This window comes from Mus caroli, chromosome 9 (genome assembly GCF_900094665.2).
Source record: "Mus caroli chromosome 9, CAROLI_EIJ_v1.1, whole genome shotgun sequence".
Classification (NCBI taxonomy): domain Eukaryota; kingdom Metazoa; phylum Chordata; class Mammalia; order Rodentia; family Muridae; genus Mus; species Mus caroli.
Window position 1 is genome coordinate 110,566,216 of NC_034578.1, and position 27,776 is coordinate 110,593,991.

Genomic DNA, 27,776 nt, shown 5'->3' on the forward strand with positions numbered 1-27,776 from the left:
CACCTACAGAATTGGGGGAAGACAGGGCAATGTCTAAGTTTTTTTGTTTGCCCAAGATGGGTGGGAAGGTATAAACAGAACCAATCTAAAAATGGCTGCTATTACCCAAGCCTGAAAAGGGGTCCTAGGAGACCCAGACCCCTTCTAAAAAGTTGAACAGGGGCATCTTAGCAGAGCTACTAAGCAGGCACTTGGCAGTTCAGGATTTTCTCTTCTGGTTGTTTTCTTTCCACGCAAACGGGGGGGGGGGGGCAGGATTGACAAGGTTGCTCTGGGAAGAGCCCTCCTAGCACCACTGCCCTGTGCTCTGGTCCCTGGGGACGTTATCGTTAATATATTTTATATAAATACACAGAGGAATAGAAAATATAAAATCTGAGAAGTTGAGGGCAAGTGAGGAGCTTGGGGAGAAGATGGGGCTGCAGACCTTGCTCAGGCCAACTTGACCTCTTCTTTGACCCCTTTGGCTTCTGGCTTCTCCTCCTTGGTTTTCTCCTCTTCTGTGACTTCTTTTTTCTCTTCAGGACCTTTCTCTTTTTCATCCTCTGTTTTAACTCTTTTGGCTTTTTTGAAGTTAGAAGAGTTCTTGCGACCACCTTCTCCCTCCTCATCTGAGTCCGAGAACTCTTCCTCACAGGCAGTGCATCTGTCAGAGGAGCAGATGGAGATGAGTTTGTCAGGGTCTTCCTCATTCTCATCACCACCATCTTCTGGGATGGCGTCCTCAGGTATGGCCTGCATCTGGACCCCAGGGGCATGGGGCAGCATTCTCAAGTTCTCAAAGAGACGCTGCTTGATCTTCTCCAGGTACTCGTTAGTGTTCTGGTTGGTCATGTTGGAAGGACTAATGTGAAGCTTGAAATCCGGTCCAAAGTATTCAAAGTAGTCGTCGTAGGGCAGCTCATTAGGGATCTCTGTGTCCAGGGCCACCGCTGTTTCTTAAGTCCAGCACCGAGCAACATTTCGGATGGTGTAGCCACCTCCTCCCAGCATCAGCATGGGCAAGTTGAAACTCTTCACGAACTCCACACACTTGGCGTGTCCTTTGATGGTCAGATTGAAGCAACCTAACCGATCCCCAGACAGGGAATCTGAGCCACACTGTAAGACCTCTGCACTAGGCTGGAACATTTCCATTACTTTGGACATGACTGGCTTGAAGATGGCTTCATAGGACTCGTCGTCAATGCTGTCTCGCAGTGGGTAGTTCACAGCATAGTACTTGCCTTTGCCAGCCCCAATGTCCCGTAGGTCCCCAGTTCCTGGGAAGTACTCTCCGTATTTATGAAAGGACACAGTCACGACCCGGTCTGTAGTATAGAAGGCCTCTTCCACGCCATTGCCATGGTGAATATCCATGTCAACATACAGCACCCTCTGCTGATAATTTAGCAGTTCCGGGATGGCCAAGACGACATCATTGACGTAACAGAAGCCAGATGCTTCGGACTTCTTTGCATGGTGCAGGCCCCCCAGCCCAGTTCACAGCGATGTCCGTCTGCTGCTTATTAAGCTTCACAGTACTTGTGACAGAACCACCCATGGACAACTGTCAGAACTCAAACAAGCCATCAAATACCAGACAGTCCTCACCAACGTTGAATCTCTGCATCTGCTTGCTGTATTCAGACATATTATCTGGGCGAATAGAACGCAGGAATTTAATGAATGTAGTCATCACTGTGGTACTTGGTCATCTCCTCAGCATTGGCTTTGTGAGGACGATAGATTTCCATTTTTCGGTAGAGACCATAGTTGAGCAGCAAATTGTGAGTCATGCAGATTCGGTGAGGCTTCATTGGGTGCCCTTGTCCATAATAGTAGTTTCCAACGTTCCCGTTGTAGTAGTAACAGACTTTCCTTTTGGTGCCCTGAGTCTGCGCCATCTTGCTCGCCGCCCAGCCCTCCCGTCAGTCTGTCTACATTACAATTCTTAACTGTAGCAGCATTATAGTATGAAATAGCAACAAAAATACTTTTATAGCTGGGGGTCATCATGGCAGGAGGAACTGTAGTAAAGGCCACTGTATTAGGAAGGTTGAGAACCCCACTGCTTTAGGAGGTAGTGAAGCAGGTCAGCGGAAGTGGGCGCTGTGATTTTATAGCTCAGCCCATTTCCTATTTGTTCTCTGCTTAACTGAGGAAGCTGTGGCAATCAAGGTCCTGTCCCTGCGGCCATGCCTTTCCCACCTTGAGGGATGGTGAGCCAAAACGAGTCTTCCCTCCTTATATTGCTTCTTCTCAGGTGTCTTATCTGAGCAATGAGAAAAGCCACTAATAGGCAGACTTAAGTCACATCACAGACTACCGCATGCTAACACCCCCAGTTGCGTTTGACCACCAAATTGATGTGGTAGGAGAGCAACACCAAGAGGGCACACAAGTTTGAATTTGTGGTCATGACCCAAGGGATCCGATCCCCCTGCCTGGGCAGTAGCCACACCCCAGGTGCCACACACCGGGTCACTGGGGAGGCAGCAGCTCCCAGGACCTTGGTGTTGGAGTTCTACAGAGGTATGGCTGAGACCCCTGATTTATGTCCCTCACTCCCACCAACTCCTGGGGCATGTCATCTTCTTATGAGGACTTGATGGATTCCTTCATGTGAGTGGTCACCTGAGCACATTGTGTGATAGGAATCGGGGGCGGATAACCCCAGTTCCAGCCCTTGGGCATGTCACATCAGGTCTCTTCCAGGTTCAGGGAACCTCCCTTGGCAAAGAACAACGTGGCTCGTTTAGGACAGGGCTGAGTGGGTCCCAGGTGTATCAACTGCTGTCTTGGGATGGAGGGATCCTCTTGCTACTCCAGGTAGCTCCTGAGAGGACAGGCAGGATGGGCTGAGTTCCTAGGAGCAAAGCTCTTGAGATGATTAATATCGATTGGCAACTTGACAGGAGTTAGAATCAGCAGGGGGGTGTAGCCCTGCATGTCTGTGAAGGCGTGTCTAAGTTGGGTTAATTGGGGTGGGGATACCCACCTTCACTGTCAGCTGCACAATCCCATAGGCTGGGGTCTCTCACTGCTTCCCTGCTGTGGACTCAGTGTACCCATCTGCTTCACCCTCCTGCTTGCCTTCCCAGCCGCGATGGACCAGAATAAATCCATAAGTTAATTTTGTCAGGCATCTTATCACAAGACAGATAACTAATGTTATTGCCTCCCCTGTCCACCCGACTCTCCCTCTCAAGTATGTCTGTCCATCCTTTAAGATTTAGCCTTTCAGAACACATGGGTCCTGCCCGATTGGACCAGCTGTGTACCCAACCCTCCTTACCGATGGCTGAGAAAGGGCAGGGAGGCAAAGGAGTGAACGAGGTCTGGCTTATTAGGTTTTGTTTCTGGGGTCACCACCAGCCTGACCCCACCTGAGCAGATCAGTTGTCTCTGCTGTATCTCCTGCTGGGCCACAGGGCTTGAGCTGATCTCCAGAGAGCAAGCCCCTGGATTGGATTGATGGGAGCTGTGTATGTTTAAAGACTTATTTCGTTTTAAATTATGTTGGTGTGTGTGTGTGTGTGTGCACAGTGCCTGTGGAGGCCAGAGGTGTTGTGTCCCCTGTAGAGTCAACAGGCAGTTGTGAGCAGCCTGTGGATGCCAGACACTGAACTCTGTTCCTCTGAAAGAACAACAGCAAGCACCCATAATTTGCTGAGCCATCTCTCCATCTCTGAGCCTTAAATTTTTTTGAGTACAAGTAGGAGGTATGGAGAAGTGTTTGGCAGAGGAGTTGATTGCTTCTAACAGGGCACAGAGCATGAGAACCTGTTGTCTACTTTCCCATTGCTGTGATAGGGAAGAGTTTATTGGGGGATTGCCATTTCAGAAGGTGAGCCCATGACCATCATGGCAGCATGCAGGCATAATGCTGGGGCAGTAGCTGAGAGCTTATATCTTCATCCACAAGCATCCACAAGCAAAGAGCACTAACTGGCAAAGCCCGCTGCCAGTGGCACATGTCCAGCATGGCCACACCTCCTAATCCTTCCCAAACAATTCCATCCACCAAAGGCCAAGCATTCAAATATAGGAATCTTTGGGGGCCATTTTCATTCATCCTACCACGGGACCCAATCCTAAACTGGTGGGATCCTTGAGGTGGTAAAGGTATGGTGGTTGCCTTGGGGTTTTTCAGAATATTACAACTGGGAGGGGGTTGGGTGATCTGATTTGAGGAATTGGCTCCTGTGGTTATGGAGGCTGAGGCACAGTTGACCTGAAGGCTGGAGCCCTGGAGAGGAGGCTTGAAGGTATGTGTTGGCAAATCCCCTACCTTGCTCAAAGGTGGTCAGTCTTGTTCCATTTCCACCTTGAGTGGATTGATGAGACTAACTTGTCCCAGGAAGGCCATCTGCTTTTTTCGTATCTAACAATTTATGCCTTAACTTTATCCAACACACACCCTCACGGAAACATCCAGAACAACAGTGACTATGCTGTCTATGTCAGCTTGGCAGGATCTGCCATCACCTGGGATGTGGGTTTCTGGACATATCCCTAGGGGACTCTCATGACGCTCCTTATTGAAGTGAGAAGTCCTCCTGACTGTAGGTGGCGCCATCCCTGGGATGGGAGCCTGGGACTGTAGAGGATGGAGACGGGAGATGAGCAGCCCCATGCACACGTTCTTTCTTCTCTGTCTCCTGACTCTGGATATGATCAAAGCTCCTGCAGCCTTGGCTTCCCCACTGTGTAGGACAGCACCTTGAAGTATAAACCGGAACAAACCCTTTCTCCCTTAATTTACCACTGCCAGGGCATCTTAGCACAACAGGCAAAGAAAACAAGACAGTGACTACCTATCTGGGCACTGTGGCCCAGCCAAGTTGCCACCTCAGCCCCCTAGACTGGTAAATCCCCCTTGTGGTCTTACTGGCATGACTATACCATGTTGAAATGTATCCACCAGAGAGGACTCACCAGAGAAGACTGCCTGGACATGGGTTCAGGTCAATAGGAAATCTTTATTAGCTGGCTGGAAACTATATTGGGTGTCTGGGACTTAAGGACAGTCCCAGGTCTTTCTCTACGTGAGCTGTTAAAGCCCAAAAAACACATTCTGGGTTGGGAGATTTCAGTTAATAAGAGCAGTTATCCAGAAGTTGGACTATAGAAGCCAAAAAGCAAGGGTAGGTCACTTAGGCCCTTTCCCAGAACTGTGGACTTTGATGGATTAGGTCTTTGTTCCTTTTTTTGGCAAATGTTGCTGCCTGTGGGCAGGGTTCCAAGGCCTGAATGGCACTTCTACTTTGGTGTCTGTTGTGTTAAGGTGTGGGGGCCAGTTACACCCGAAACTCTGGGCCTGCTTCTGGAAAACTGAAGGTAACTGACAGGTTCTGACCAAATCCTAGGTGGCCATTTTACCCTCACGTAGACTGGTCTCTAGAATGGCGGTGAAATGAAGCCTTCCATCCAGGAACTGTGTAATCCTGGGGATCTCTTTCAAACTACATGACGCCTATGTGGTGCTCCATCCTAGTTAAGGGAAAGAGAAATTTGCTGGAGGCAAGCCTACCGTGTAGACCAGCTGTTTCTAAGTGACCAGGGCCTATAGACGTGTGACCCCAGCGTGAGCCAGGTAAATTGGATCTGTGCTTTTCATGCTGTGTTTTCTTGGGCTCGGGACACGGCTGGGTGTCTGCCAACCCTGCCTCTGCTCAAAGACTTGGAGTTCTCACACCTTTGCAGCTTCAGTGAGTCTTATTCCTCGCTGCTTCCTAGGAAGCTAAGTGCCAGGTTATTTTCTGTTAGAGTCTGTGATACAGAAGTCTGACTTGCTGTTTTTCTCTAAGTGCTCTGAGGCCTTGAGACAGCAATTGGCTGCATGCCAACACATGGACCGTGAGGGAAGCTGGCCAAATCCATCCTGTGGCTAGCGAGCCCCTCTGAGTAGCTGTGCTTGAGCTCTGTGTTCTGGGCGATCTGGGAGGGTGTTCCCCCCAGCGTCTCACTCTAGTGTTTTTAACAGATGCTAGTGAGTCCTGCTCCTTTCAAACCCATTTTCTTTTGTTTGATTCTGCAGAGTGCAGCATTGGCCATTCCCCCTCTCGCCTCCCATTAGAAGCCTGGCATCATGAAATTGTAGGTTAAATGCAGTGGTTAGTGTAACTAGCCATCTGCCGGCTACCTGGCCATAACTGGGGTCATTCCTTGTGGCTCTGAGCTGCGTTTCCCTAGTTCTTTCTTTTTGAGGTGTATCGTTGTTTCCACATTTGTGTTAGAGGTTGAGTATATGAAGATGACCTGAAGAGCTGTTGCTGATAGGAAAGCCTAGTGAGACTCGGGGATCGGAAGATGGTGGCTCGTTCAGTAAAATGGCTTCTAGGCAAAAATGAGGACTTGAGTTCAAATCCTGGAACCCACACTATTTAAAAAAAAAAAAAAAGCAAGCTAGGTGGTAGTACATGACTTTAATCCCAGAAACATGGAATGAGGCAGATCACTGGGGCCCACCGACCAGCCAGAGTAGCCTAGCTGGAGAGCTCCTGGCCACTAAGAGACCCTGTCTCAAACTGAGGTAGGTTGCCTCTGAGTAACAACAGCCAAGGCTGTCTCTTAGCCCTTCACATGCACACACACACACACACACACACACATCTGCTTACATATGATTAGTGTAAACACACACACACACACACACACACGTATCTGCTTACATATGATTAGTGTGCGTGTAAACACACACACACACACACACACACATGTATCTGCTTACATATGATTAGTGTGCGTGTAAACACACACACACACACACACTGACCAGAACCCTTCTCTTTACTCTAGGATGTTTGGGGCTTCTGGGGACAGGCACATCTGTTGCTGGCCTTCCCATAGTCTCAGGCCTTCCAAAGCCTCAAAGAGACCATTGGTGTGGTGACTTCAGATTTCTTCAATGGCTGCCCAGGATCCCTGTGCTTGGGGGGGGTCAGAAAGCAGCAGCTTAGAGCCTGTAGCTCTTTCCCAGCCTGGAACACACAGTACAGTGTGGCCTTGCTCCTTGTCTCTCCCTAGCCCTCTTCTCTTTCAGGCAGGTCAGCCCAAGGTCTAGGCAGCAGGCGGCCAAGGACACTATGGATGGACTTGTGCTTCGCTCAAAATCATAGGCTGAAAATGTTATTGGACTTGAGTGTGCATGCGTGTGTATGTGTGTGACTGTGTATGTGTGAGCGTGTCTCTGTGTGTCTATGCATGTGTGTGAGTGTGTGTGTCTGCATGTGAGTGTATGTGTGTGTTTATGTGTGCACATGTGTGTGGGTGTTGGTATGTGTGCACATGTGCATGGAGGTCAGAGGCTGATGTTGAGTGTCTTCCTCTATTACTCTGTACTTTACTTTTTGATTCAGGATCTCTCACTGACCCTGGGGTTCACTGATTTGGCTGGGTTGAGTTTCAGGGATCTGCCTGTCTCCTGCTTCCCAGAGCTGGGGTGATCGTTGTGTGCTGTCATGTCTGACTTTTTAAATGGATACTGAGGACCGATAGGATCCTCATTTTGTGTGACATGCATTTTTCTGACTGAGACATCTCATATATATTTGGTAGCTTCGGTTATATGTTTTTCATGCATGAACTTTATAGATGACAAGGTCACCTCAAAATAATAAAAGCGTGGACACCCTGTTAGGGCCACATACAGCACTTTCCAGGCACATTATTTCCAAGCTGTAGTTGGTATTAGGAATTGACTTACATGAGATACTTTATTACATGTGCCGTTGTACGAAGAACAAAACTAACCCTGCCTGTGCAGCAGATAATAAACGAGTAACCCGTGTAGCCTGTGAAGCTGGGTAGAGACCCATGTGGGGTTGGTCTGTCTTCTGAGCCCATGTGTTACTGCATGGGAAAGCCATTTGGCCTTTGTCCCCACCTATGAGATGAGGGCATCATGCTTGCTAGCCAGGTCAAAGATGAATTGATCTTTGAATCAGAACACAAAGTCACAATGAAAAGGACAGTATGGTTTCTTTTGAGAATCACTCTTCCCTGTCGCTACTTCCGTTAAAACTTTATTTCATCATTGCTTATGTATATGGGCGTTCTGCCTGTGTGTGTGTCTGTACACCTTACACACGCCCGATGCCCGCAGAGGCCCCAGGAGAGCATTGGATGCCTTGGAACTGGAGTTACAGATGGTTGTGAGCCATTTTGTGGGTGGAATCCAACCCAGGTTCTTGGAAAGTGCGGCTGGTGCTCTTAACCACCAAGCCGTCTCTCCAGCCCCTTGCTTTCATTTTTATTATGCTATCTAGTGCGAGGATATCATATTTTACTATTAATTTGATTATTTATCATTGTGAGTGTGATGTGAGTGGGTTGGGGTGTGCTTGCCCACAATGCCTGAGTCAGAGTACAACGCTCAGGACAAGCTTTCTCCTTCTGTCCTGTTTGTGAGCCAGGATCTCTTGTTTCTACCACGCTGCATACCCCAGGCTGGCTGACCAATGGGCTTCTAAATGATTCTCTGTTTCCAGTCTCGCTATAGGAGTGTTGGGTTTACAATGCATGCCACTGCAAAGGATATGCTCTTTAGATGAGTCTGCAATGTTGCTTTCCCATGCTCCTCCTACTCCTCCTCTTCCTCTTCTTCCTCTCCTTCTCCTCCTTCCTCCTCCTCCTCTTCTTCCTCCTCCTTTTTCTTCTTCTCTCTCTCCCTCTCCTCCTCCTTCTTTCTTCTCCTTCTTTTCCTCCTCCTCCTTCCTCCCCCTCCTCCTTCCTCCTTCCTCCTTCCTCCTTCCTCCTTCCTCCTTCCTCCTTCCTCCTTCCTCCTTTCTTCTTCCTCCTTCCTCCTCTTCTTCCTCCTCCTTCCTCCTCCTCCTTCCTCCTTCCTCCTCCTCCTCTTCCCCCTCCTCCTCTTCTTCCTCCCTCCTACTCTTCTTCCTGTTTCCCTTCTATCTCCTCCTCATCCTCTTTCCTTCTCTTCTTCCCGCACCTTCCCCCTCCTTCCTCCTCTCCCTTATCGGCTTGGAATCAAACCCCAAGCCCTTATGCATACTAAGCAAGCTCCACTGAGCTGCACACTCAGGACTTGTATTTCTTATTTATTGTTTGCTGCAATTCTAATATAAATCAGGGAGTGTGATTTATACTGGTTGATTTGTAGGGATAAAGGCAGAACCATAAAAGTAAGCAAAAAATATATACACCTTCTTGGTATTTTAGAAGAAAAATAGAAGACGTCTCATTCCTGCGCACATTTTTCTTACACAGTAATTGTCCTTGTGACATGCTATTGGGAAAATAATTTCTTTCTTTCATTTTGGCCATTGTATAATCATCCCAGCATACCTGGGGATAAACATCTATCCACTTAACACCCATGAGATGAGAAGATGAGACGTAGATTTCTTTCTGACGGAGAAATTATCACAGTGGGACAAGGGTGTGTTACACTGCGTTTGCTAACACTGGGGTCAATGAATCTAAGCAGTAGCACTGTGCAATTACACAGCGTCTCCTTTGCGGTTCTAAAAAGCACTGATAAACTAAGTTGTGAGGAATCATAGCTGTATGGAATTTTTGGCTCAAAATATATAGACAGAGGACCCTTGGGAACCAGATTTTAGGTGCGGATGGAGCGCCCTTGCAGCCCTCCCTGGAGGTTGACTAGGTGCTGGCTTATTATAATCATCTGCCCAGTGTATAGTGGGGACCATTTGTTTGTTTGTTTGTTTGTTTGTTTGTTTTCGCCTTTGTAGATGTAACTGAAGTGTTCCTTATTTATATCAACAAATTAGACTTAATTGTTGCAAAATACACACAAGACTAGCCTCAGGAGCCCTCATGTGGATAAATGGTGTTAGAAGGGTCCCGGTCATGGCTCCATCTCAGCTGCCAGGTGGGATGTGTTTGTTTTTGTGTGCCTGTGTATAGATGTATGGTGTGTGTTTGTGCTTGTTCTTGCCTGAGTGTGCACAGATGTGCATGCATGTGTATGGAGGTCACAGGACTTTTCATTTCTCAAGTGCTGTCCACCACGCCTCTTTTTTGAGGCAAGGTCTCTCTCACGGATTTATTTCACTTAAGAAAATAAATCTTATTAAATTTGAATTTAAGTGTAATGTATGTATATGTGGTAATGTGTGTGTGTGTGTGTGTGTGTGTGTGTGTGTGTGTGCTAGAAGGACAGGGTCACCTGTCTCTCAGGCTGGGTTCCATCCTTTAGCTGAGGATGTTCTTGAACTTGGGTTCTTCCTGCCTCTGCACCACCATGCCTGGTTTATGCTGTGCTAGGGATGGAACCCATGGCTTCAGGATGTTAGAGAAGCACTGGACCAACCCAGCTGCATTGTCTGCCCTTCAGACTTACTGGATGTAGGTGAGACTCCTTATTTCTTGTTTCCAATGAAGACAGCATATTACCCCTTCCTGAAAACTGCCCCATCCCCACCTGGTATGTTCTCCTTCTAAAGGAAGCAGGGGTGGGCTTGGGGGGGGGGNGTTTTGATTGATTGGTTTTTTTCATATTGCGGTTGTTCATTTTTCCTGAGTTAGCAGTTTTCTTTTGATGTAGGTTATCTTTTTAGTAAAATTTTAAAATATTACATAGTCAACTTACCAGTGTTAAGAGATTGAAAATTCTCTATAAAAGAATTTGTTGCTTTGGGATTCTTTTTTATTTTTGTGGGGTGTGTGTGTGTGTGTACATGTGTTTACTTGTATGAGCCTGTGGAGGACAGAGGTCTGTGTTGAGTGTCTTCCTCAGTCCCCCCCCCCCAACCCCCGAGTGTTTGAGTCAGGGTCTCTCACTGAACCTGGGACTCACTGGTTCAGGTAGACTGACTGGTCTGTGAGCTCCTGTGGTCTGCGTGTCTGCCTCTCTGTCCCTGACTTCCAGCACTGGAATTCTATCATGTGGACCATTCCTGAAGTTTTAGATGGGGCCAGGGATCCAGGTACAGGGCCTCACAGTTTCAGCACTTCACCAATTGAGTCTTCCACCCACCCTCACTTTGGGAATCTATTTTTAAAGTGGCACCATCCTTATTTCAATGGTTTTTATGGTTTGCTATTAAACAGCTTTATTGAGACATATCACATAGTGTAAAATTCAGTCAAGTTCACAGTTCAGTGAGTTTCAGTAAAGTGTGTGTGTGTGTGTGTGTGTGTGAGAGAGAGAGAGAGAGAGAGAGAGAGAGAATGTGTGCTAGGAGGATACATGTGGAAGTCGGAGATAACTAATAGGAGATAGTTCTCCTTTCATTCTGGGTCCCGGGATGGGACGCAGGCCACCAGGCTGTCATAGAAAGTGCTTTTGCCCCTTTGGCCACGCTGGCCTTTACTTCCGGTCCCTCTGCTTCCACATCCCAAGGTCTGGAATTTCCCATGTGACCACCCCTGACCTTCAGGGTATTTCTGAGCAGTGCTGATGTGCTGAGCAGCAGTTGTGACAGCCTGGGTCTTCGTTCTGCTGAGATGCTCCCAGTATCATGGAATCCACAAGTGCCCGTGACCGTGTGTACTGATTTAAAGTTTTTAATTTTTATCTTATTTAACGTGTATGAGTGTTTTGCCTGCATGTGTGTGTCTGTGCCCATGGGAACCAGAAGTAGGTTGGAACAGGGGACAGATGTGAGGTACCATGTAGGTGCTGGGAACCACGTGCAGGTCCTCTGGAAAAGCTCTCAGTGCTCCTAGCTGCAGAGCCATCTCCCCAGCCCTGTGTTGATATTTGATCTCCATTACTTGGTTAATAAAGTTCTGAATCCAGGAGAGAGAGTACTCATTCCTTTGATAGACGGGATTGCAGACTGATGGTGTCCTGAGGGATCCCTGGGTTTCCAGCTACAGCACACACCCAGAAATGGAGAAGCTTTCCACGAGGCAGGACGGACAAAAGCCTAAGGCAAACTTAGTGAATATAGGAGTCCAAGGCATCAAGCAAGAGTGGCATGGAACGATAGCTTTTGCTGAAATGTTCAGGTGGGGTGCGGCACTTTATACAAGTGATTTATTATTATTATGAAGTATGTATATCTGCATGTGTGAGTGTGGTCTTATGTGTGCAAGTGCAGGTGCCCAAAGAGTGGGGAAGAGGATGCTTACACGGCCTGGCGTGGAAGTTACAGGTGGTTGTAAGCCGTCCAAAGGGAGCGCTGAACTCTGGTCCTCTGCAAGAAGAGCATATGCTTTACCCACAAAGCCACTTCTCTCTTCATTGTTGTTCTCCTTTCTTTTCATCTGATTGAAGTCTCGCTCTCTTGTGCGCACCCCTCCCCCCTTGCCAGCCCCCAGTCTCTAAGCAGTGGGTTTTAGGGTAGCCTACGGACTGATCTGCCCTCTGGCCAGCGCATGCCTGTGGACTCTCATTCACTGGTTATTTCCAGGACACTGAATTTTTCAGGCAGCAGGGTAATTTGTCACCTTGGGTAGAGACACTGTTGCCAAGGCAGCGGCTGCATCCTGGGACCACAGTTTCTGAGCCTGGCACCTGATAGGGTCATGGCCTCCCAGTGAGGCTTCCCTGGCCGCTGACTCTCCTTGTTCTAGCCTTGACTATTACTGAGTGTCTTTGTTAGGGCGTCACTGCTGTGAACAGACACCACGACCAAGGAAACTCTTAGAAGAACAAATTTTAATTCGGGCTGGCTTACAGGTTCAGAGGTTCAGTCCATTATCATCAAGGTGGGAGCGTGGCTACTAGCCTACTCCCACAGTGACCCACCTACTCCAACAAGGCCACACCTCCCAATATGCCACTCCCAGGGCCAAGCATATACAAACCATCACACCATGTTAGGCAGGGCAACTTCTCTGTGAAGTGTCTGCCCTTGGCCCCCCTCTCCATTTCTTCCTCTGCAGCTTTCAGTCAAACCTGCTGGGGTTTGGGTATATAAGCCACCTCAACCATTTCTAACACGTTCTATAAGTGGCCCACCATATGTATTCGATACTTTAAAAGAAGAACATGTAAGCCAAAGAGGTTCCCTGTCCCTCCAAAGCAAGCTGAGGCAGCTGTGGTTGGGGGGTAGGGAGGGGTGGGATGACAGGCTACACCCTAAGCTGGTGGTAGAGCTTGGCAGTGTCATTCATGTGATACCCGTTTCATGGAGGGCAGCCAAGGCCAGGTAATGTGTGGCAGGAAGAGTCCCCACAGAGAGGCTCTAAGAGGCTATGGTGGTTTGAACGATAATGTCATAGGCTCATGTGTTTGAATGCTTGGAACTTAATGGAACTGTTTGGGAAAGAGTNTCTGTCTCTGTCTCTCTCTGTCTTCCTCTCTTCATGTGGTACTTACACATGTGTGTACATGAACATGTGAGTGCATATATATGGAGACTAGAGGCTCTAAGTCTCAGCCTCCCTGTCTCCTGCCTCCTCTTCTCCTCTCCTCTCCTCTCCTCTCCTCTCCTCTCCTCTCCCCCCTCCCTTCCCTCCCCTCCCCTCCCCTCGCCCCTCTGCCTTCCTCTCTTCTCCTTTCCTCTCTCTCTGCCTGTTGCCTCAGATCAGGGCATAAAACTCTCTGCTGCTTCACCGGCACCATGACCGTCTGTCTGCTACTGGCTTTCTACCATGATGGTCATGGACTAACCCTGTAACTGTAAGCAAGCCTCCAGTTAAATGCTTTCTTTTAGAAATTGCCTTGGCCCCGGTGTCTCCTCACAGGAACAGAGCAGTGACTAAGAGCAGAGGCCATTGTGTGAAGATTCAGAGGTGAAGCCCACGCTTCAGTGGAGATCCCAGGACACTGGAATGCCAAGTATAATAGACATTTGCCAGGAGAGTAGAGCTAACTCCTGTGAGATGCCATCGTTTGTATCTCGTATCCCAGGAGGTGTCAGGCTCTCAGCTCATGACTCAGGGATGGACCTCCTGAACTGTCCGGCCCTACGGGCCAGTTAAGGCCTTGTGACCTCAAGACACAAGGAGCATCTCCACCATGGTCACCCCCTTACCCATTGCAGCCTCTCTCTGCAGCCTCACCTGTGTTCTTCATCACAGTAGGCAGAGAGAGGGTGTACTGAGGGCTGTGTCTGACCACACAGTGGGTAGTAAACTCAGGTGGATATGTGTTTTGTTTATACTAAAACTCACATCTCCTCTAGGGTGCAGGCTCTATGTGACTGGGCCATCTGCCATGTCTCTGGCCTTACTTCTTATATGCCCCTTCCCATCTCTTTCCAAGGTACCAGCCAGTGGCCGCCCTACTACTCCACTACATTGCCAGAGGCCCCACCTCCCCCACTTGGAGCCATTGTACCTGTCCCTGCCTGCCCTGCCCCACATTCCTCCCACGTGACTGACCATCTCACTCCAGCCAGGCTTCTGCCCCCTCCCCCCTCCCAGAGAGCTCCTTCATTTCCATCTTTTCTCCTTTGGGGTGTCTGTGTGTGTGTGTGTGTGTGTGGTGACATGTGGATGGCAGAGACCCAAGTTCTCGGCCAGCACCATGCTCTTTGCCCTCAGCACCTGAAGGCTCCTCAGTGTCTACTGTAGGTCCTGTCCTGGCTCTTTGTGGCTTACCCAGAAGAGCAGAAGGCTCTACTGGCTGGAGGGGTATGGACAGACCAGGAAACACAGTCTAATTCTTTCACATCACGTAACAATTCCCATAGATGAACATGGATGGAGAGCAGAAAGTCGATACAAGGCAATCTTTGGGTCTGCTGACCAGGTTTCTCCCAGCGCAATATAAAGGTCGTCTTCTGCATGAGGTGCTGTGAGCGCCTCCAGTGGGAAGCTCAGAGACTGGGGAAGGTGCTGCAGAGCAGAGTGTCTGGGTCTGTGCTGTCTTGGAGGAGGATGACTTGTTGGCATAAGGGGTGAGGGGGGGTGTTGAAATACATCGCAGACAATGAGTTGTGTAGTTGACTGTGAAGAGGCCGCAGTCCCGTGCTAGTTTATCTGAAGGGAGGGTAAAGCTGGCGTGGCAGGTCAGACCCTGAGCGCCTATTGAACTAAGAGCACAGGGACCATGACGTCTTTTTCCTGTTACATGTATTGTGGCTACGCATACCTGTATCTCTGCCCATGTATGGAGGTCAGGGGACAGCTTGTGGGAGGGGAGTCATTTCTCTTCTCGGCTATGCGGAATAGGACTCTAACTCAGGCCTTCAGCCTTGGTGACAAAGCGCCCTTATGCACGGAGCCACATCGGAGAGGGCTCCACAGTTAGGATGTTTGTGAATGACGTGAGTCAGAAGGCAAGTCAAACATGATCTGGAGAACACAGAGCGCTAGGAGGGAAGGGCTTGAATTAGGACTCCAACTGCTCCCACTGACATAGACAGAACAAACTACTTACCCAGCATAAATAAACTGCAGAAAAGTGCGTTTAAGAGTTGGGACAGCAAAGGCGTATTGAAGTTGAGTGACCTGAAGCCGCTTGCTCTCGTAAGCCTCATTTGTGTCGTGCTGTTTATTGCTGCTGCTGGTCATCACTTTATGGGTGGTGGATCTTCCCAGAGTCCTTATGCGGTGCTTCTACAGGGCTCTTGGGTTAGACCCACCACGGAGCCGGGAGCTCTAAGGAGCCTCTGTGGGAAGAGGGCAAGTTATCTGATGCCATCAGTTCTGGTGATGACCAAGATGGCCTAAGTTATGGTTTTCTTCTGCCCTAATGCGTGCCCACATGGTGGGTAATGGTCTGCATTTTTCGCTAATTGGTGATGACATCGCTGTTTTGACTCTGGAGAGTGAATCCTGTGCCGATTAAGAGGGGAAACTCAGCTTCATGAGGCAGCACGCGCAAGTCATCTTCCCGTTGAGAGGTAGACGCAGGGGAGCCAGGAACTCAAGGTCCTTGGCTGCATAGCAGGCTTAAAGCCAACTTGGGCTGTATAAGATCCTGACTCAAAATTAAAACAACAAAATCAGGGCTGGCAAGATAGCTCAGTGGGTAGGGTGCTTTCTGTGGACTCCTGGTAATGAGTTTAATATCCTGGTATTCACATAAAACTGGAAGGAGAGACCCAGCTCCACAAAGTTGTCCCCCCTCACACACGCACACACACACTACCCCAATAATAAATAAGTTAACTTTTCAAAATACATAAGTGAATGGACAGAGAGATAAACGCCAGCCAGGGCAATACAAGATCCTGGCTTAAAACAAGAAGAGATAGATAAGTGGACACACAAGTGGATAGTTGGATGGTGTCCTAGTTAAGGTTACTATTGATGTGATGAAACACTGTGACCAAAGGCAACGTGGGAGGAAAACATGTATGTGGCTTACACGTGCACAGCATAGTCCATCACTTAATGAAGTCAGGACAGGAACTCTAACAGGACAGGACCCTGGAGGCAGGAGCTGATGCAGAGGCCATGGAAGGGTACTGCTTACTGGCTTGCTCCTCATGGCTTGCTCAGTCTGCTTCCTAATAGACCTCAACATAACCAGCCCAGGGATGCTACCACCTACAATGGACTGGCCCTTCCCCACGGGATCACTAAGAAACTGCCCTGAAAGCTTGTCTACATTCTAGTCTTAGGGAGGCATTGTCTTGATTGAGGTTTCCTCCTCTCAGATGACTGTAGCTCAAGTCAGGTTGACATAAAGTCAGTGAGCACAGATGGACAGACTGATAGGCCCACTGGCCTGGCCTGGCCTTGCCTCTCAGCTGCTGAAATGCTATATGACTGCAGGCAGGGCGTCACACTTCAGAATACTGGAGTGTAATGGAATAAGAACCCATTGTGTTGGTAATATTGTTTTAAAACTCCTAGAAACAGTGTGTGAATGAATGTGCTGATCTAAATGAATAAATTGAAGAAACAAATAAGCAGAGGTTACTCCTTACAGAAAATGGCAAGCTGATAAATGAAGACAGGGTGAGGACACAGACCCCTCACCACAGGGCCAACATGACAGTAATGACTGTGGTAGGTCACAGCCATTGGTGTAGAAGTCGGTGTTTTAGAATATTTGGGGAGCCTCAAAGCATCTTGCCCTGGGATGCAGGGAAACATCATAGTGGAGAAACCCAGCATGCAGTCACCAAAAGATGGAGGCTGACACCACTGGTTGGCATAGCAACCCATACTACACACCCTCTCTCTGGTATCCTTGGCAAAAGCGCATAAACCTTTGTTTGGTCTCACTGGTTCTACGGATAATCTGGAAGCCTCCAGCCAAGACATTGCAGAAGTACCAGATTGAAGAGATCCCGTGCTGTGATCAGCCTGGACAGGCGTCACCTAGCGCTGCCTTCTCTGTTCACTCCTGGAGAAGGTTGTTAGCAGTTGGATGCTCATCTCTGGGACAGACAGAGACTAACTAACCCTGTAAGGTTGGGGCCTGTCGTGGGAGTTTTTTCCTCAGAGCTTGCCCCTTGATCTCCTTATTTCAAGACATTCAGAAGTGACCAGAAGTGGGTCTATACCCGAGAAGCAGGCAGGTGAGGAGCCTGGTGGGGGAAGGTAGCCCAGAATTGAAATCTCCTCTCTCCTGGGAAGGGTCAGCTTCTCTCATCTTTCAGGCCTTCTGACCATGGTGTATTGCAGCTATTTTATGCAAGTGTGTCCAACCCATGGTCCATGGGATGTGTGTAGCTGAGGATAGGCATGAATGCAGCCCAACACATAAGCATAAATTTACATTTGTTTGTTTGTTTGCTTTGAGACAGAGTTTCTCTGTGTACCTCTGACTGTACCTGGAACTCGCTTTGTAGACCAGGATGGCCTCAAACTCAGAGATCTGCCAGTCCCTGCTTTCTGAGTTTTGGAATTAGAAATGTTTGCCACCATGCCTGGCCTACAAACTTACTTTTTAAATTGAGCTTTGTTTGGCTGAATTGTGTAAGTGTAGATTTTGTAGATGAGAGTGTCATGCGGTGAAGGTTGGAGCCCTTGGTGAGAATGTTGCAAACTAAGGGGATTAAGCCACCCTTTTCATTGCTCTGACCATGATTCCTGACGGACCTCTGGGGAGGAAAGATGTATTTAACTCATGATTTCAAGGGGTTTGGGTTCGCTGTGGTAGGGAAGGTGTGGTGGTATAGTCTGTCTGTGGCTGCAGGAGTGTGATGCTAGACTCTTCGCATTAGAGCGAACCAAGAAGCATGCCACCGTGCCCAGCTTTTTGTATGGGGGTGGGGGAGGGGTGGGCAAATTCAGGCCTGCAGACTTTTGTTCAGCAAATGCTTTGCCCACTGAACCATCTTCCCAGCCAAGGTTTGGGGTTTTGCCTATTTGGTTTTGGTTAGGAGAACCCTAAAGGGTTTCTCTGTTGGTGAATGAAAGTAGAAGAAAAATTAATCAAGTCCAAGACGCGGTGGTTCTTCTAGGGCTCCTCTTGAGAAGCCGCGTAAGAAAATCCAAACAGCAGGAGAAACTGAATTACACGGATGACATTTTCATCTTCTAGCCTCACATAATCCCGCGTCTCCCTCACTGTTATCAGCGGGGCTTTCCAGAGTAAAACTCTAAAAGCATACAGTAAGTTTTTATAGCATATTGAATTTCATGGCGTGGTTCTGAATTTTAACCCGACCCACGAGTATGGTTCACTGAAAGTCTTTTCTTGCTGTAGCCCTCGGTGCTTGAATGGTAATTGTTCATTCTCAGAAGCATAAGTGTTTTGCCTGGTTGGTTTCTTTCTTTTTTTATTTTCCAAAAAAGTGTGTGTGTGTGTGTGAGTGTGTGTGTGTGTGTGTGTAAGTGTTGCTTAGATGGAGGATTCTGTCTGAATTGACAGCCTATGAGTTTGAGTTTTCAGATGTGTCAGGTCAGGAGGGGTTGGGGCAGCTGTTGGGTCAGGGGCCATCTTACTCAGATATAAATCCCCTCCACCTACCCCTTTCTTCTAATATAGATACAGCTGTGCTGAGTGACCAGATGCCAGCACAGGGGAGCTGGGCTTCTCTGACCCATGTGATGGGTGATCTTGCTGTCAGCTTGATGGCTCTGATATCACCTAGAACACTAGCGAGACGAGCCTTGAGGCGGCTCTAAGGCACCAGAGTGAGCTGATGGTGTGGCCCTTCCTGAATGTAGGCTGCACCAGGTCTCATAAACTGGGGCCCGAGTGGATTAAAAGGGGAAATGTAGGAAACTTGCTGGTGATAGCCTTCTTTCCTCCTCTTCTGGAGGCCCTGAGGTAAGCCATCTTGCTCTGAATTTCTCTCTGACATCCTGAGCCTCAGAAATTGTTTCCCAGATTAAGGGGTTTTGTTGAGGTGGTAAGTCGGGGACCAGGGCTAAGAGTGTTGATGCCACCTTTAATCCCAGCCCTGCACTTGGGAGGCAGAGGCAAGTGAGTTCAAGGTCAATCTGTTTGTTTATCCTAGCAAGCTCCAAGCCTCCTAGTGCTACACAGTGAGACCTTGTTTCAAGAAACAATGAACAAAAAATAAGCTGTCGCCAGTGGCCTCATTCTTTCCCCATCACGATGATTGACCCCCCCCAAACCATGAGCCGGATATATACTTTCCCTCCTTAAGAGGCACAGCGATAAGAGTAACCAGATCAAAGCACCGTGGAAATCGCGCAGTGATGCAGGTACATCTGGTTGCGTTGATAATGATCATAGAATGCTGGGGTCAGAGAACTTGCTTTCCTGGTTCACAGTGTGACACACATGGGAGGACAGTCACAGAGTGTCTGTCACCAGCCAGCACTGCCACGCCATAGACCCAGTTGATGCCTCTCGACCATTATGTTGTGGAGATGACAGGGAAATGACTGTACATTGCATAGTTCTTATAATATGTTATTTAAATTTTTTTTTTTTATTTTGCACTGCTGAGACTGTGCAACCTAGAACCTGGCACGTGCTATACAAGAGCTCTACACTGAGCTATACCACAAGCCCTTGGCTGTCTGTGTAGCTCAGGCTAGCCTTGCTTAAAGCTGTATCTCTTCCATCTCAGCCTCTCCCAGTGCAGGGATCACGGGTGTGTGCACCATCAGCCATGTGACAGGCATTGATTTGCTGTTGGGTTTTGTTTCGGTTTTCATGTGCTGGGAATTGACTGACTAAAAGCTGGGGCCGTGTATATGTGTGTGTGTGTGTGTGTGTGTGTGGTGTGTTTGTGGTGTATGTGTATGGTGTGTGTATATGTGCATGTATGTGTTTGTAGTATATGTGTGTATTTGTTGTGTGTGTATGTATGGTGTATTGTGTGATTGTAATGTGTGTGTCTGTATGGAGTATGGTGTGTGTGTATGGTATGTATGTTTGTGATATATGTGGTATGTGTGTGTGTTTATGGTATGTGGTGTGTTTTGGTGGGTGTATGTGTGTTTGTGGTATGTATAGTGTGGGCTGTCTGTGTGTTTGTGGTATGTATGGTGTGTTTGTGGAATGTGTGTGTCTGTGATAAGTGTGTGGTATGTGTATGTTTACTCAATTTTTTTTCTTTCTACATGTTGTTCATTCACTGTGTGTGGGTTCTGGTATGGGTGCGCACATGTCATAGTGTGTGTGAAGGTCAGAGGGCAACTTGTGGGCTTTAGTTCTCTCTACCATGGATGTTCCAGGGTCCACACTTAGATTATGAGCCTTGGCACCAAGCCCCTTTACCCACTGAGCCATCCTGTTGGCCCTTTTACGGGATGGTGTTTGGTGTTTACAGAAATTGTCACTCGGAAAAGTCATTTGCATGACTTCCTGTGTTAACATGCTTAGGTGAGTCCTCATTTGGTGGTGGCCACTCTTCCTGTACCGTGAGGTGTTGGCTGTGAGAATCCTCCAGAGTCAGGCTGACAAGCCCAGGGCATCTGGCAATGGCAGAGGCACCTGCTGATTGACAGCTGATCCAGGCCTGGGGGCTACACTGCACCTTGTGTGTGCCTCGAAGCACAGGCCTAGCATTCTGCAGTAACAAACTGTTCATAAGTGTCAGTGGAGCTGGGGTTGATAAGCTCTGACTTAAGAAGAAAGGCGAGAACTTCAGACAAAAAGTTCTTTCTCTGTTATATTTCTCAAGTATGGATTTACTTTAAAATCATTTTTACTATGCTTATTCATTCAGTGTATGTGTGTGGGGGGGTATGTGTGCATGAGTGTGCACTCGTGTCTATGTGCAATTGCATAAGGGTAGACATCAGAGAGCAGGAGTCTATTCTCTCCACCATGTGGTCCTGGGGATCAAACTCGGGTCACTGGGCTAGACAGCAAGCCCCCTTACCCATTTTGCCAGTCCCTCATTTATATGAATTTAATTATGATGTTTCCCTAACTCTTAAGTCTTCATAATTGAGTACTAGTATGTAAGCCAGTTTTTGCTGGTTTGTTTTAGGAGACCAGCAGCTAAGCTCGTCAGCTGTTCCTGTTTCATGAAGGCAGTCTAATAGTTGACAAGGAGCAGTTCCTTGTTTTCCTCCTTCACTGAAGCTTACTGAGCGTGACAGCCCAGCAGCCTTGCCACATAGGCGTTGCTTTGACCATGCAGTTACTGCTGACTGTGTTATATCTAATTGTAGAAACTCAGAACAGTCCTCCGTAGACTGTAATTTTGGGCATAAATTATGCTGCTGGGGTCGTATGAATGGATGTAGGTTTGTTGATTGCGGCACTGACAACTTGGCAGAGCTGAGGCTGTTCTGGTGGTGTCTGTCACTACAGCTGTTTCAGACAGAGAGGAAACATTGTATTCTCTTGTATTCCCCTTCTGCCTGGGAGTTCACAGGAGGTGTGGAAGACCCAGGAGGAGGCAGGAAGGAGAAGAGGCAGAAGGATTAAGAAGGTATTCTGCCCTCTTGAGTTGGTTTGTGAATGGAGAGGACTGTGGGAAACCAGGAGAGAATGAATTGGCTGAAGTGCTCGGTATTATCTTTGGTGACATCCTTAGCCTCTGGGAGTTCTAAATTATGTGCATCGCTGGGGAGCAAAGTCAGTCTGTGTTACCGGTCTCTAGGTAAGCTGAGAATTAGGAGCCCCAGACAGACACATGCAAGACAGACACCAGCTTGGATGTTTGTCCTTAGGTGATGCCATCTTTACTGTGTCATTTTTGGAGTGTGGTTGCTCGTTTTTCTTTATTCTTTTAAGGTTTATTTTTTGTTTTATGTGAATAGGTGTTTGCCTGCGTGTATATATGTGTACCACAAGCACACTGTGCCTATGGAGGCCAGAAGAGGATGTCCTCTGGAACTGAAATTACATCACGTGGGTACTGGGTATCAATCCTGGTCCTCTGGAAGAGTAGCCAGTGTTCTTAACCTGTGAGCTGTCTCTCCAGCCTTAGGGAGTACACACACACACATATATGCATACCTACACATACACATACACACATACACATACACATACCTATACATACTACATACACACACATGCACATACCTACACATACTACATACACACACACACACATACACATACCTACACACACACACACAGGTCATTAATAACGTGTGCTTGCACAAGACTATGGTACTACGATTAATATATAATTAGGGTAGAAGTCTGATGGCCTTCCCCAAGAGTTTACACTGTTGTGAATGCTTATGTGTAGTTTATGGGTCATGAATGCCCAGGTCTTTGTCCCAGCCAGCAGAGGGATTTTGCGCCATGGGACTTAGGTTGAATGTAATATTAGAAAAGGTTTAGCCAGCTTGGCTGTCTCCTGTGCCATTTCGAGATACGTGCTGTGGGTCTTCTGTGTCCAGCCTGGTGACTCTTGACTTGAGTGACACACGCCCCCTGTGCCCAGCATCTGTGTAGGTTTTATATGGTGTGTGAGCGGAATGTCATGTCCGTTGTGAAGGGCACCAGGTGGCATGGGGTGATTAGAGCTTCCAAACTGTCAAAACCGGGTTTTGAGGTTAGACGATGGGAATTGGTATCATTTGCAAGGAACTTCTGTGCTTGGGATCTCCATGGTTGTGAGGGGAATGTCATAAGACCCACCAGGCCACCTCATCATCATGTACCCTGTATTCCCTGTCAGACATATTGTAAGCAGTGGCTGGATCCTGTCACCTGTGCTACAGTGCGACTCATGACATGTCTTCATCGAGTACACACCTGGGACTCACAAATCCCACTCAAACTGTGTTCCTGGTATCCAGGGGTCAGAGGAAGGAAGGGGATTGGGGTAAAACTGAGGTCCTCTTGGGTTACATAGTGACTTCCAGGCCAGCCAGGGCTACATAGCATGGCCTTGTTTCAAAAGAACACAAAAGGACTCTGGGAATGTATCAGTTGTTTTCCTAGTTATGGCGGCCAAATGCCTGGAGAAAAGCAGCTTAAGGGAGAGTGGGTATTTAGCTCTCAGTTCAGAAGTACCGTTCATCAAGGCAGGAAAGGCATGGCAGAAGAGAGGTGGCTGGCCACAGTGTATCCCCAGTGAGGCAGCAGCAGGACACTGAATGCCTGTGTTCAGCCCCTGTCCTTCCTGTTCAGTTAGGGCCCCAAATCCTTGCTGACACCAAGTGACACCTTGCTGAAAATCCCTTGCCAGGTGGTCAGAGAAGCAGGAACTTGTGTTTCTCTCCTTTTCCCTCTCCCAAACCCCTCTCCCTCCCCTGCCTCCCTCCCTCACACCCACACACACACACATGCGTGCACGTGCGCGCATGCATGACCGTGTTAGAATTTGTCCCCATGGCCACTTTTAATCCCACCAGCTTTTACCTGAATTTCTCTCAAGAGCTTAATGGGTCTGGTGTTCCTGGCTGCCCCTGTTACATAGTTCCCAGCCTCACAGCGGGGTGTGGTTCATTTAAAAAGTCAGATTTTCTTATTCAACTCCACCACACTCAGATGGCTGATTCCAGGGTGCAGGGGCATCGTACAGACCCAGAAAGTTGGGAGGTGTCCAGAATATCATGGGCTGTGTCAAGAAGATAAGAATGGGTGTATTTAATACTGTTTGGAGTGAGAAAGGTGGCCCATGTGTCTTTAAAGTATGGAGCCAGAGAGATGGCTTAGCAGTTAAATAAGAACAGTTGCTGCTCTGAGAGAGGACAGGCTTGGTTCCTGGCACCCACATGGCAGCTGAGAATCATTTGTAACTCCAGTTCCAGGGGAATCTCCAGCACTCTCTTGCATGCATGTGCATGTGTGTGGGAACTCCTCAGGCACTGCACATGCACATGCATAGACACACATTTACACATATGCATCCATAATTGAGAGTAAAAAAATCTTTAAAAATGCCAACTACAAAAAAGGGTTGAGAAAAACATCTTCTGTAATGTAGAGGAAATGTTAGGAAGATAAATTGTTGCAATCTCCAGGAAATCATTGATTCAGGCAGAGACCCCTGAAGGGTGTCAGACCCATGAGGTGAAAATGACCTGTGAAGGGCTGTTATAGTGTGTGTGTGTGTGTGTGTGTGTGTGTGTGTGTGTGTGTGTGTGTGTGATGGCTATAATGTGTGTAATGGTTGCAATGTGTGTGTGATGATTGTGTGTATGTGATGGTTGTGTCTATGTGTGTTTTGTAATGCAACAAAGACATCTAATGACAGGAGGGGGCTGACAGTTCCCACCTCGTTCATATTTTCACACTTAGCATCACTGTGGGAACTGTCTCTTGCTGTGATGGGGTCCAGCGTATCTGCTGACGCTTAGCGGTGTTCTCCATTCTGCATCTAGTCACGTGTTAGACCTACCTTCTGGTTCATAGAAAAATACAGGTGATGGGAGAGGAAAACAAAATCTCACCAACCCAGAGCCGTGAGACTCATCTGCAATGTGAAATGCTTTTGCATAACCTCAGCCTTACTCTCTTCAAGTCTCAGTGTCATGGGAAAAAAATGGAGTTGGGGAGGGGCTTACTGATGAAAAGAGACCGTAGAGACATAGGATGGTAGGGCCTAGAAACACCTTGGAGACAACCCCCTGGCGTGTCTGTGGAGGAAGCTTCTAGATTGGGTTAGTTGAGGTGAATACGCTTGGTGCCAGCCTGTGAACTGCTGTGCCAGGCTAAAGAAAAGAGAAAAAGTGAGGTGGCTGGCCACAGTGTATCCCCAGTGAGGCAGCAGCAGCAGGAGACTGAATGCCTGTGTTCAGCCCCTGTCCTTCTTGTTCAGTTAGGGCCCCAAATCCTTGCTGACACCAAGTGACACCTTGCTGAAAATCCCTTGCCAGGTGGTCAGAGAAGCAGGAACTTGTGTTTCTCTCCTTTTCCCTCTCCCAAACCCCTCTNCCTCCCCTCCCCTGCCCTCTCCCTCCCACCTCTCTCTCTCTCTCTCTCTCTCTCTCTCTCACACACACACACACACACACATGCGTGCACGTGTGCGCATGCATGACCGTGTTAGAATTTGACCTCATGGCCACTTTTAATCCCACCAACTTTTATCTGAATTACTCTCAAGAGCTTAATGGGTCTGGTGTTCCTGGCTGCCCCTGTTACATAGTTCCCAGCCTCACAGCTGGGTGTGGTTCATTTAAAAAGTCCCCACCCCCTCACCCCACCCCCACCCCCACCCCTGCCTCCCGCTTGTGGATACAGATGCACCACGGCATCCTCCTTCCCACACCTGAGGCTCAGTATTCTGAAACGGTGAGCCTAGAGAAACCCAGCCCTGCCTACATAGCTTCAAGATCAGTGAGAGTGGTGAGCCACCAGATCCTGTGTGTGGATGGTAATGGTGTGGGCCGTCAGGGCGGCTGGATATGGGCAAGTCCGTGGAACTCCATAAACTTTATGAAGTGAGGCAGCTGGAGAGCGTCCAGATTTTACGAGGTGCTCTTAAATAAGAGCACTGTGACTTAATGTTTTAGGGAAAGTGTGCGCGCACATCACAAAGGAAAAGCTTGCAGATGTGAGCAGCTGTTGAATCTGGAGGGTGAGTACGTGTGTAGCTGTGTATCAGGGAATCTTCCTGATTCCGAGACTACAAACCCCACCTGAAACAAATCCTAACGTCTCTCTTTCCCCATGGAAGGAAATCTAGACCTTGGTGTCAGAAACTCTCCATTGTGTGACCGTGTCCTCTCCCTTCCCCCATCCCTGACTTGGTCTGGAAGTCCCTCTGGCTGTAATGTCCACCTCCACCCTAGCGCCTTTGCACTTCCTATCACCGCCTTCTGGAGCACCCTTCTTTTGAGTCCACCTCTGGATCCGTCTGAGTTCCCTAAGATATTTTTCATCTTAGCAATACTTTTCCCCAGTAGCCACCTATTGGAAATCTTTTTTTCTTTCCTGCTGGTCTTCCTCCATTGAAGTTCAGCTTCTCTGTCTGCAGGAGATGAAGCATGCCGGGGCTGAAGACCTATTCCCAGTTTTCCTTTCCAGAAATTCTAAATAGCCTTTAAAACACAATAGCTCTGTGACCCCACTGAGAGGCGGCATCGGAAGGATGCTCGGGTGGACATCATTAACCCTGAGTGATGGTCTGAGCCACGAATCCAATAGGACCTGTTGTATAAACCCTGCCCAGAGAATGATTTATGTAAAAAGAGAGACACATGAGCAGGTTTGCTCCACTTCAGAATCAATACCTTGAAACCTCCAGGGCCACGTCTTTTGAGTATATTTTTTCTGAGCTTTGAATAGCTACTGTGGTACTGACGGCTCCAATTGCTGTTCATCACGGAACTTTAAAATAATTGAGTTGCATTGAACTGCCTGCTTTGAAGTGGAGACGGTGGCGAATAAGTGTCTTTTTCCACTTAGTAATCATAGAAGCATGCAATTATGTAGGACGAGAACAGAGCTAACTGGTGCCCTGTGGTCATCCTTGTACACGTGTACGGCATTCTACGTCTTCAGTTGGGGACTTGAGTTCCTTCCTATTAGTTTAATAGTTCTGGATTTTCAGATATGCTAATCATTTAAAAATACAGAGTTGGGCCGTCAGTCTACTTTTGTATGTGACTATATTTATGTGTGTTCATGCATGTGAAGGCTAGAGGATAAATGTGTCTGTCTTTCCTCAGGCATCTGTTTAACACAGACAACACAAATAAATGTATTTTTAAAAGTTTTTGTTTTTGTTGTTGTTGTTTTTCTTAAAGAAGTACCCATAATGCCTTCAAAGCTCTGAGGAAGTAGGCAAGACCTAGCTCTGACTTGTGAGACAGTATTTTGATGTGGTATTTTTTATTCTGGGGTTTTGCTACACCCTCCTGTTGCCTGTAATATCTAATCGGAACTTCTACCTGACTTTAGACCCTTTAGTTCCCATAAAAGACACAGAGACCTTTAGATTTATGATAAGCCTTAGAGCGCTGGAGCTGGAAAGATATCAGCCCTCTGTGCTATTTTGTCTCCTTGCCTGTGGGGATCCCAGAGATAACACTGGCCATGTTCTACCTAGACTGCTCCTGCTGTATCAGGCCATCCATTATGACCAGTGCTCATGATCCATGGTACCCTGTGATGACCTCCTCCTTCTCCTCCTCCTCTTCTTCCTCCCCCCACTTCCAGCCTGAGTCCTCCTCCTCTTCCTTCTCCTCCCCCTCCTCCTCCCACTTCCAGCCTGAGTCTTCCTCTTCCTCCTCCTCCTCCTCCTCTTCCCACTTCCAGCCTGAGACCCAAAGCCTCACTCTCTTCCGCCCAGTCCTGGTTGCAGGCATCTTTATTAACCAATCAGGGATAACCCGAGCCAGGGCAAAGTTTACAAAGCATCACTTGGTGTATGTGAGGATCTCCTCATTGGGGAGCAACCAGATCTTGGGGGCCAGTATTTAGCATTTGAATGCATAGCAGCACCAGACCAACCCCCCTCCATGGCTGAGTCTAAAGTCAAGTAGATAGCATTGTTGGTAAGAGACATATATGTATATATATATATATACACATACACACAATGTATATATATATACATGCTCATAGACATGCATATGTGTATATACATATATATTATATATACTCACATATATATGTGACGTGTGTGTGTGTGTGAGAGAGAGAGAGAGAGAGAGAGAGACCACCC

At 47.9% G+C, this 27,776-nt stretch overlaps 1 protein-coding gene and 1 pseudogene across 6 annotated transcripts in view; one reads left to right on the top strand and one right to left on the bottom strand.

Annotated features, from left to right (window-relative positions):
• Osbpl10 (oxysterol binding protein like 10) overlaps positions 1-27,776 on the top strand; it is a 244,449-nt gene that overhangs the window by 130,935 nt on the left and 85,738 nt on the right. The gene's annotated exons all lie outside the window — the stretch shown is intronic.
• On the bottom strand, positions 314-1,894 carry LOC110301950 (annotated as a pseudogene).